An 11,959-nucleotide genomic window follows, 5' to 3' on the forward strand; every position below is an offset into this window, starting at 1 on the left:
GTTAAAGCTTCTCTGTAGCTTTGATCCACCGCTCTTTGTGCATATTGTTCACCTGCTCCTTCCTTTTTCCACATTTGCCTTGTCTCTGTCTCCTGACTAGTCATTGATATGATGGCAATTTCAAAAAGTGGTGGTCCTGCTACCATTGCTTATGATACTGATATTCAACTCTATTGGCACTTTGAGACCTACAGCCTATTAATATATAAATAATTGATGAACTAAAGTTAAGGTTCCCTGCCTATTATGTGAGTTGTTTAGACATACAGCATCTGAGCTTATCATAGTAATGGTATTTCTGACGGATTCAGCAGAGATCGTACCATAAACATAAAACGTATTCCGAAAATCTGTCTGCATTCTGCTTCCAGTGAAACTATTCAGGGACAAATTTTCAAACATCAGCTTCTGTTTACATCAACACAATGAGCCCATGCAAAATACAAATATGTGCACGTTAGAATCACAGAATAGAATCATAGAACAGCTTAGGTTGGAAGGCATCTCAAGGCATCATCAAGCTCCAACCCTCCTGCCACAGGCAGGGTTGCTAGCGACTAGATCAAGTACTAGATCAGATTGCCCAGGGCCCCATCCAACCTAGCCTTAAACAACTCCAGGTATGTGGCATCCACAACATCTCTGGGTAGCCTGTGCCAGGACCTCACCTCTTTCTCAGTGAAAAACATTCCCCTGACATCAAGTCTAAATCTCCCTTTCTTTAGTTTAAAACCATTTCCCTTCATCCTGTCACTATAAAAAAATGTAAAAAGTTAATTTTCCTCATGTTTGTAAACTCCCTTTAAATATTGGAAGGTCAAAATGAAGTTTCCCCACAGCCTCCTCTTTTCCAGGCTGAACAAGCCCAGTTCCTTCAGCCTGTCTTCGTAGGAGAGGTGCTCCTGCCCATGGATCAACTTCATGGCCCTCCTCTGGACCCTCTCCAAAAGCTCCACATCTTTCCTGTGTTGGGGGTCCCAGATCTGGATGCAGCACTCCTGCTGGGGCCTCACAAGGGCAGAATAGAGGACAATCCCTCCCTCTCCCTGCTGGCTACCCCTCTTCTGATGGAACCCAGGATACCACTGGCCTTCTGGGCTGCAAGCGCACTGCTGGCTCATGTTAAGATTTTCATCTACCAGGACCCGCAGGTCCTTCTCTGCAGCGCTACTCTCAAGTAGTTCTTCTCCCAGTTTGTATTCATATCTGGGATTATCCTGACCCAAGTGCAAAGCCTTGCACTTTGCTTTGTTGAACTTCATTAGGTTCCCACTCTGGAAGGCATCCCTTCGTTCTGCCACATCATCTTCGCCACTCAGCTTGGTGTCATCAGCAGATTTGCTGAGTGTGCACTCAGTCCCATCAGAAAGATAAAGATGTTAAAGAGAACCAGACCCAATACAGACCCCTGGGGGACACCGCTCATTAGCAACCTCCACCTGGACATAGATCCATTGACCACAATCCTCTGGCTATGACCTTCCAACCAATTCCTTATTCACTAAATAGTCTAAATTAATACCTTCAATAACGTATCTCTCCAATTTAGAGGTAAGAATGTGGTGGGGGACCGTGCAGAAGACCAGGTAGATGACATCAGTTGTCTTTCCTTTGTCCACCGATGCTGTCACTCATTTGGTTCTTTTACAGGTGGGCAATGCTCCTTCTTGTTGAAATGTGACATTTTGAGAGCAGATGTTGGAAAATGCTTGCACACATTTTGTGGGAGCAACAGTGACATTTATCTTGCTGGAAACATAGCTCCCATTTTTACTTTTGTTTGCCAGATAGGCTATCTTGTTTCCTTTGGTGCTGGAACTCTCATGCTGCTTTCTGGGTCTGGAAAGTCTGTTCACCTTCTGCATGCCAATCAAAATTCTGTTTCAAATCTCTCCTTTGAACTTCTCCTAATACATTTTATGCTGATCTTACTCCTGTTTTCTCTCCAAATATCACGTCTGAATTGCCTCAGAGTGAGTTTTAAGTGTGTGTATTTATTCACGTGCATTTGTGTAAGCTGTCTTTGTTGGTGCCTCCCCTCCATTTTGAAGAAAAAAAATATTTTATATAGTTACTGAATTAATTCATACCTTCATCTACACAAAGCCCTTTGTGCGAATAGTCTAATTTCTCCTATAAAGGTGAGTTCATTAAAAATGTTGAGATTAAATGGTTTCCCTATGCCAAAGCTAGAAGGTAGCAAACCCATGGGAAGAACATAAGTCTGGTAGTGACCAGACTACCAGCTTAAGTGCTGAGTAATGTAGTATTTGCACCACTTTGCCTTTTTTCTCCAGAAAAAAAAAATGAAAAGCTGTAAATCAGCTTGGAAGGTATGGTTTATTTTGGCTTCCTGTCACTACAAATGTTATTTCTGAAATAGCAATGGTTTAATTGCTCAAGCTTCTCAGCTGCACAGGCAGCATTGAGCGTTTCCATGTGAAGGCTGAAGGACTTGAGCTGACAGGGGCCAGGATGGGGAGTGCCTGAGGAAGGTTGATGACAGCTGAGGCAAGTGGAAAGCTACTCATTCTGCAGGCTTGTATACTGCCATAGTCAGTCACTTGCTTTGCTAAGCCATTCGTTGGTCTCATTCAAAGGAGGTGTGACTACTGAAGCAGTTATCTGCGTGTGTAGCTTCTTTCCCTCTCATACTATCATTGTTTAATCTCTGTGTGGCCTTTCATTTTTGTGACTTGAGTTTATGAGCATTTTATTTTCCATTTTCTGCTACTTTTTCAAGCATATAACATGAAATAGCAGACATTTTCAGGCCTGCATTTGTAAAGTTATCTCCATCATCATAATTTACTGCTCTTAATGATTTTTCTGACACATTTTAGTAGCAAGATCCACTAAGTATTCATTTTTATCTTGGATACAGTTAAGTATATTGTACAAAATCCTACGGATAATATTATTAATATCCCTGTAGCATAATGTTCAGGAGAGTTTCCAATAACTAATGTTATCTGTCATTTCAAGATATGTATCACCTAGGAATCCTTGGATTCCTTGGAAAGGGCAAGACAAGATGCTCTTCTAAGTCAATGTGACTAATACCACCTGGGATTTCTGGAAGCTCCTGCAGGGGCCCATCGTGGCTGCCGTCTGCCCATTCTGGTGGACTCTGTGAGGATCCACATCAGGCTGTGCTGGAGAAGAAAGCCTCTGGCAACTGCCGTGGCACTGGCAAGGCAGGGGCTGTGCTCTCAGTGTGCCTTCTCCAGATGCTGGGCATATGGTCTTGTCCTGAGAGCTCCAAGATAATTTGGCTTAGATTGTTTGGTGAAGAAAGCAGCAGGAGCAGAGAGTGTGGAAAGAGACTTACTGCACTTCCAGATAACAGTCTTGCTGAGCTTGATTGATGGATGCTGTTTAATCTGCCAGACAGGCTAAAACTTAGGAAATGGAGCAGAAACATGCAGCTTGGGCATACCATTTGTGTATAGCAAGGACATGCACAGAGTCATTTTAGGCAGGGTTTGTGCTAGGAAGCCACTATGTAGAGGCTTCCTCACCAGCACAGCAGGGCACAGAAGAGCTTTGGTCTGTGTGGCAGAGTGTTGTACATGCCTTGGCCACCTCTGTCAAGGGATGAGGTTTCTTTCCTCTTCCAAGCCTTTGCCTTTGCAATCATGTTGCTATTGCACAAGGTTATCTATGTAGTCATAAAAGCAAGTGTTTTTCAGTCTTCAACAAGAGCTTCTCAGAAGATACGCAGAGGATGGTTGAGTACAAGAGAAGCAGTGTTCAATAATTCACCGCTGAGATGAACTCAGAAGATACGGGCTCTTCTCTCTCAGGCATTTGCTGACTGGTTGCACAGTGCTGAGCACCCTCCTGGTCAGACCAGTGCCCTTCATGCCTGCCTTGGACTTGCTCTGCACTCAGTGTTCTCAGTGGAAATGATTATAACAGGAAGAATCTCTTCCAGGTAGGGTGATTTACCCTGTGCAGGAAACTGGCTGCAGCTGGAGCACCTTCTTGCTTTTAAAATCTTCATCTTCACTTGGCTGTAGTTGTAGAGGCAAACTACACCATAATGTAAACTAGACTGGAACTTGTACAACTTTTAAGATCAAGTGTAGCTATTCCACTGCAGCTTGCCACTGCATAGAGTCTGACAACCTGGTCTGAAAGAACACTTTTGGGACTCAGCATATAAAGAATAAAATTCTAGAAGATAGAATTAAAATGACCATAACAACAACCAAGCCAGAAGAATTCAACACTTTTTTTTTTTCTGAAAGAGGCATGGGGTTGGTATAATAGTATTGCATGTGTGATATACTCACCAAATGTATTCCGATTTAACAGAGAACTGTTAGATTTGTTTTTCCTCTTAGAGGTGTTAATAGACTCAAAGGTGGCAGAGGAGACAAAAACAAGCTTGGCAAGTTCTGGTGATGGTAAATGAAGCAGGTTACACTAAAGACAGCCTCTTCTGTGCTGTTCAATTTTTCCTACACAGCACAGAGTGCACCTGGGTGTTGAGTACAAAACAATGTAAACGAGGCCTTGCAAACTATCTGTGCACAAGCTGGGATAAATCTCTTACAAGCAGAGGAAAATACACCAATGATATTGCCTTTGGAAAGAGATTGCTAGCAGTTTTCAAGATTTCCCCAGTTTCAGTCCCTGGTGAGAACACAGATATGAACGGTGTGTCTATAAACAAAATTTAAAGGTTTCCATTAAAAGAAGAAACATAGACCTGACAAATACCCTACCACACGTGCCAAAGCATATAAAATGCATCTGATGCAACAAATGTTTCATACTTTCTTCCTATTTTCTAGAGTCAATTTATTTTAAAATCCTTGCTTTATACATGCAGTGGGTGAATTAATGACTGTGCTATTTGATGTAAATTCTTGCCATAGTTTGCTTCACAATGGATTTCAACCCCCTCCTCTAGAGCAGTTGTTGCTGACTGGTGATCTGTCTGGCTTCAGAGCAGAAAGTCCACATGCTAAGGAAGCAAAGACAGTGGAGCAGCCATTGCATTTTAGGAATGGTCCTTTTGGGTCTGGATCAAAGGCTTCCAGCCAAACAGCATCAGGAAGCTTTGGCTGCTGCTGCTTCTGCAATAGTTGTTTCCTGTGATAGGGAGCAAGGCGTACACAAAGCATCTGGTGCATCCCATCTGTGTGGGAAGGGAAGAAAGTTGCCCCATGGCTGTCAGGCCAGTATGCTTTGGCATACATGGAGGTGTAAAAAATTTTGCTCTTGAAACTTCAATATTTTGGGCCTTGCTTAACCTCTGCGTTCCAAATTCAACAGTATCCTCAGTGATTGCACTGTGATTACTGGTAAATAAAATATCTGTAACAGGGGAAACAGATGTAATTTCCAATCACTTTGCCATTTTACAAATCAAAGCAAGTGGATCAAGAAAATAGGGTGTCAAGTCGCCTCTCTTCTCTTGTAATTGTACTGCAAAAATCTCCGGGTTCCTGCAACCATGCTTAGCTCATGTGGAAGCAGGTATAAGCAGTGAGTTCAATGGAAACTGCATGCACTACAATACAAGTCAGCCAGCTTATCGAAAATAACTTCTGAAATGTCTTAACATTGAAGCTTATATGTTACTAGTATGTTAATATTGAAGCTTATATGTTAATAGTGACTAGTTTCGATTTTCTCAGTTTTACATCACTGCTAATCAAGCAATGGCATCAGGTGACCACTGCTTGATTCAGGACAGGAATACAAACCCGGGTCTCCAATATCAAAAGCCAGTGCCTCAACCATTAGAATAACATGTATGTTTACGGCTATAATACACCCTCTGATAAGATATCTAGGATGAAATTAGAAGTACCTCAGCAACATCAGAAAAATATCTCAATGATAAAGGGTCTGGTTTGTTTTAAGAATGTTCTAGGGATAACTTGATCTTTATGATAGGTATTTGGTATTGCATGCTGTATCCTCCATTTGCATGCCCAGTTGGACCTTGCATAGCCTAGTACTTTAGCCTAGCATTGCCTTATCTTTTGTACTTCTTGTTTCTTTTTTGAGATTAATGCTCCATGTTCATGGATGTCAGATGTTCACATCCTTCTTTCACAGCAGGTGAAGCCCACAGCATGCCTGATGGACTTGGACTTTTTAAGGCTTGCCACCAGAGTTTGGCTTGGTATCTGGAATTACATTCTCTCTAAAGAAAATACCTTATTTGTTGGGCCATGCTATCAAGAATCTTCTTGGTGATCTTGATGCAAAACAACTCAAACTTCACTACCACATCTGACAACAGTGTTGCCAATCAGGCCAAATCACAGGCACTGTGAAGATTCTATCCAAAACCATTCTTTGAGAACAGCAGAAAAACTGTTTTTCCTGGGTGCGGTTCACAGCAGCATTGACTGGAAACAATCACTTTTTGATGGATGGCAAATGAGTGGCAAATCTAGCAAGTTGTCCTCCCCAAGACAGCACACTGTGGAGACACTATGGACTCCAGCAGGAGTCTGGAGTACAACAAAGCCAAAGCAGAAATCCTGTGGGTGACCAGTAAGAATGCCCAAAGTGATAATGGACTGTTGGACTATTCGGGGCAATAGCAGTGCTAGAAACTGGATATGTCTCAAAACAAAAGCACTGTGCTGCTATACATTGCGTATTTTACAGGACAGAAATGAAATATGCCCTTCACCTAAGGACTGTTATTTATTTACCTTCAAGAGCTGCAATGGGCTTTGAGCAACAGAGGAACAAGCACTTGAAAAGGAACCTTCAGAACAGAAAGAGCCTGGCTCCTGCATGTTTCTTTGCTACCTTTTACGTGTGGAAAGGTCAGGATCACAAGTCTCTGCAAGTTGACCCTGTGTATTTCAGCTGCATCCTATTTGGGATTGTGAGGCTTTATTGCTGGTTCCCAGGAGCACTGGCAAGTGAACGAGGTGTGCTTTTAACTGCACAGTCATTTGTCATGACCCCAAAATGCAATGGTTTGCAGGTATGTGGTTCCGTGGATGAAATGGGCTAGCAGGGCCTTGTACTACAGAGCCCTTCTCTTGACACAACAGTTCTTCATGCTGCTTTTTTGACTTGTGATCCATTCTAGTCCCCTTTACTCTAGGAAGCTTATGTCTTTCTGTCTAACTATGGGAAGCTCAAGATAGCAAACACAGGCACTATCATTAATTCCAGTCATTGTTTATTAAATTGAAAAAAAGAAAAAAAAGCATGCAGAAATGCATACCAAGACAGACCTTCATCTCCATCCTCTATACTCCCTTGGAGGGTTTTTCATCAGTCAAACACTGTATCTCTGGCAAGACATCAAGAGTGATAAGTTTGAACTTCTGCTCAGAAAAGTGAATCCACACTCCTTACTTGCTATGTTTCCTGGGAGAGCAGGCTTCCTGGATGTTACACAGACTCACTGATGTGGCATTGGACTTACCCTAGCCCATACCTTCAGCCTGCATTATCCATAGTAATGCCAAGGGGACTTGGCTTAAGTAAATAAATTATTTATCTTGGCCTAGTTTGATGTAGATCAGTCTTTCTGTCCAGTACAATGGCCTACAATGCAGCCAGCCCCTGCTTGTTGTGCCTAACTGGACTGAGACACAGGTCTATGCAAAGTATGTTTTTCTTCTTTATTTCCATCTTATTTGGCTCATTCTCCCCCACTCAAGTGCTTGGGTGGCTATGCATCTTGCGAGGCCATCTAGAGATCCCTGTGGATGTTTTACCAGTACTAGCTTTAGGAGGAGTAAGAGATCATCCCTGATGATGTCCTTCCTTACCAAGAAAGAACAGTGTGAAGCTGATCATAGGTGCATGCATCCCTGTAAAAGCTTTGAAGCAACGGGTAAGTCCCATGAAAGTGAAGTTTATTACTGTTTCATCCTACATTTGCAGGTAGTATAAGCTGAGCATGGCTATACATGACACTGCAGCATCCCAATAGCCCAACAAGCCCTGATTGCTTCTGCCCATCCCCTTGGGGGTCCCACAGAAAAAAATGATAATAATACAGGAGCAAGGATGAGAGGATACAGGATAATTCACAGCGCAGGGATGAGAGTGGAGGAGAGCAGCAGCATGCAAGCAGCAGTACTATCCAGAGGGATGCGTACTTCCCCATGGGAAGCCCAAAGGCAGCTGAGCTGTGCACCTAGCCTAGCTGTGCAAAGGCTCACCATCACTTCCCTGCCAGGTGGCTGGCAACGAGTGGTTTATATTTAGAGAATCCCCTCTTTGCATTGGGAAGGTCTTGTTTTCAGTCCTAAAATGCCCTGCAAAATGAATGAATTGTTGTTTTCCAGCCAGCCTGACTAGGAAACAGGGCTAACGCAGTTGCTGGGAACTGGAAGAAACATCCTGGTCTGCAGAGCGTAAATTAGGAAAATGCATTCTTATTCTCATGGATTTTCCTTGAGAAAAAGCCAACAGTGGGAGTGTGCTAGAGTGGTAAAATACAATTCATGACAACAATCCCACTGAGAGGAGGATTTTTTTTTTTCCTTTAGTTGCTTCTAATTGTGGTAAGGAGCAAACACATTCCTCTTTAATTTCCATTGGCAAGGTCTCCGGGACTGTGTGAGTGCCAAGAAGTGTGCTGTGCCTGGTTTTGCATTTCTTCCTCTCTTCTTCCCCTCCTCCTCCCCTCCCTCATCTTATGGGTATTACAGCCAATCCCTCTGCAAATACCTTTTTCGCAGGCAGTGTAAGCACTCTCCCTCTTGTTTTTCTCCCTTGGAAACTCTGCTCTATCTCTTTTGGCCAGCTGCAGCCTTCCTAGAGCATCTTCTACCTGACAAAAGAAGATACCTTTGATAGTCAGGCACGATGGTAAAGTTGAAACACATGCTTGGTTCAGATACCGATGAACTTTAATTTACCTCAATTCATTAGCAATTTTTAAAACCACAGTTAATGGAAGGCAGCCTGTAAAATAATTGGAAGTAAATGATGAAGGAGAAGCTCTGGGGGGAGGAAGGAAGGGAAGCGGCTTACAGCAGGAGTCTAAGCCAGGCTTTCATCTTCAGGGCAGTCCGGTTTTGAACCCTGATGGGAAAGGTCATGAATTTTAAAATGTGTCTCGCAGCAGACAGCTCTAATCATAAAGCTAACACTATCTGCAGTGCATGTCTGACCATGTGAGACTCGCAGCTGACTGAAGGAGACTGACTTTCAAGGGAGGGATGCTGCTTTGAGCAGGAAGGTGTGGGATAAGCAGAACCCATGCCGTATCTGTCAGTGCCAGAATGAAGCACTGGGCTGTCGGGGCAGGGGAAAACATGGCACTCCCAGCAGGGCTCTTAGCAGCAGAAGGACCATGTAGTGCCTTGTGCTCTGCTCTGGGCTCCTCGAGAACCCAGCGTTTCCTTTTGTTGCATTTCAATTAGGAAGTGTAGCATCTTACTGCTTTAGCTTGCCAATTGCATCTTCAGTTTTAATACAGTTTCCAGCCTATTGCATGCAAAAGCTGGAAAGCTCTCTACAGCTATCCTGGGAATCATTGCTCTGCCATTTGCCAGGCTGTGTTTGAAATCAAGGGATGCTAATGTTTTGGCAACACCTTACAGTGCCTCTGACAAAAGAGTTGTGGTTGGTGTCTATCTCAGTCTTAATTGTTTTCTTAATTGGATGCTGCTGAGGCTCAGACAGTTATTTGTGGGATGTGAGAAAACTCTTGATTCTCTCTCTGACTTCATCTGCATTTTCCAAAATCCTTCCACTGTTCATCTACCACATCTTGGGCTCTGCTCTTCCTAGCACGTACGGAAGTGTGGTCCAGTGGTGTTAATCACCACGTGGTGTCTAGACATGAGGAAAACATTTAAACAACAGTGACATCTGTTTGGGCGGCTGATGTTGTTGGGAAACTTGACCCTATTTATGAACAGTTCTTAAAACCAAGTTTCAGTCATGACAATAAATGCAAAATCTCTTCACCTACTGAGACCAGAGCTTCATGGTCAACGTGCTCTTGCAGGAGGGGTGGTCTTGCTCTGAAAGGTTAGCACTTGGGGCATATGTGTTCAATTTTTAGGTCCGGCACAAACTTTATGTCTGACCTTTGCACAGGTGCGTGCTTTCTTTGTGTCTGGAATAAATGGTGATGGTAACAGAGGTAATACCTGGGATCAGACTGATTATGGGACTCTTCAAATTGCGCCAGTTAATTTGATTGTTACCAAAATAAAGTCCTCGTGATCTCCTCAGAATCCAGTGCCCCATTATCTAGGTTTAGCAGTCTGTGAACAAGAGTGGGAGCCAGGCTGGAATGTCTTTTGGTTCTGCAGCAACAGAAAACTCCAAGTCAGGGAATATTTTTAGTATGCAACTGCTAGGTTTTTCAGAGTGTGATGTGGAGCAGAATTTTCAAGAGCATCTGGTCCTTTGCTGTTAAGTGTTTACTTTGCACCTGAATATGAGATCTGGGGCTCTGATGGAGGATCTCTGATAGATTTAACTGTTAACTCTTAACAGTATCTCCTCCAGCACCTCTGCCGAAAATTACTGCCTACTAGCAGGGCTGCAGAGCAAAAAGGTACAGAGAGGAGCAGCAAACCCGTGGAGACGGTACTGTGCTCTTTTCTGTCATCCATCCTTCAGTGGTTATTTTCACCATGGAAAGAACTTAGGGATTCACTCAGGTGTGAAGTTCTCCCGTGCTGTGTCTGGCAAGCAGTCAGTGACATGAGAATGATGGTGCTTTGCTTGATGTGCAGACAGATTTCCCTACAGCTCACTGTGAAAGAGAGCTGAGGGACAGCAGGATCCACTAGAGGTGATTTGGGAAGCTCTAGCTATGCAGCACCAGGAAAATGTCAACAACCAGGTACCAGGGGCCCCTAAGTGGGGCTAACTCCTTGCCCCCAGGCAAGGCTCAGTTCACATCCCCCCTTGGTGACACAACGGTGAGCTTCCAAGGAACTCACTGCTCTGGAGGGGCTGCTGCAGGATTAAGCTTCTCTGCTTGTCTCACATCTGACTTGTGATTTCAGTGGCCGTGTTTTTTATGGTGGGGTCTCCAGCAGTACAGAAGTATTACAAGGTATTTATTTGCCAAGCCTTTTCTGCTGTGTTTCAGCCTCTCCTCTCCCCCTTCCCTGGCTTATCGCTGGTGGAAGCGGGTGTAAAGTCCTTTGAACGAAGACATCAAAGGACAATTGCATCTCTGTTCTTTAACCAGACTTATAAAGAGATTGTGATAAAGGACAACAATACATGTCAGCGTTGCCCAGTTATTGTTCCGTGCTTTGTAGTTTTATTAGGAAATAATTTCTCACCCTGTGTGGCTCCTGGTGAGTTTTGTTTCTGTGTTGCTGGATTTGATCTGCCCACTGAAAGGCCTGCCACAGAACTGAGAGTTTTGCCAGCTGTGAGTTAAGAGGGAGACGTTATTGAAAAAGTTCAAGCTCTGCTTCCTAGCAGCCAATTTACCATCTGTCTCCCTCTCCCTCACGCCCCTTTTATAGCAAAAAATGCAAACAGTTTGTTTGACCTCTGCTGAATCGGTAGAACTCTGGGCTTTTAAAGTGTTGATTTAACAAATAAAAACCTAACGTGACAGCAGCAACAACCTCAAATTCAAAACCAATAAACGCAGGTAACAGCAAGGCTTGTTACAAGAGACAGTAAAAGCCTATGAAAGGCTTTTTTCTTTATAAATATATCCCTCCTCCTCTCTGCACCCCACCTTTTGGAAAAACTACACTACAGCCCACTACAGAGTGTGGCTGAAAATTCACCCCTCCTCCAGGATAACAGAGGGAGTAAAGCCCTCAAAAGCCAAGTTAGACTACTGTGGAAAGACTGTTGGGTTTGCATCTGTGGCTTTAGATAGAGTTGATTCTCCATATGAGGAGGAAGGGAGGATAGGTGATTACCAGTTCTCTCCCACTTCCATCTCCTGGCATCACACCCGACCTCTGATCTTGCACAGCTCTAGTGCTCACAAGACGCCCTTATGAACTGATTCAGTTCA

The sequence above is a fragment of the Tympanuchus pallidicinctus genome, unplaced genomic scaffold, assembly GCF_026119805.1.
Source record: "Tympanuchus pallidicinctus isolate F22 unplaced genomic scaffold, pur_lepc_1.0 scaffold31, whole genome shotgun sequence".
NCBI classification, from domain to species: Eukaryota; Metazoa; Chordata; class Aves; order Galliformes; family Phasianidae; genus Tympanuchus; species Tympanuchus pallidicinctus.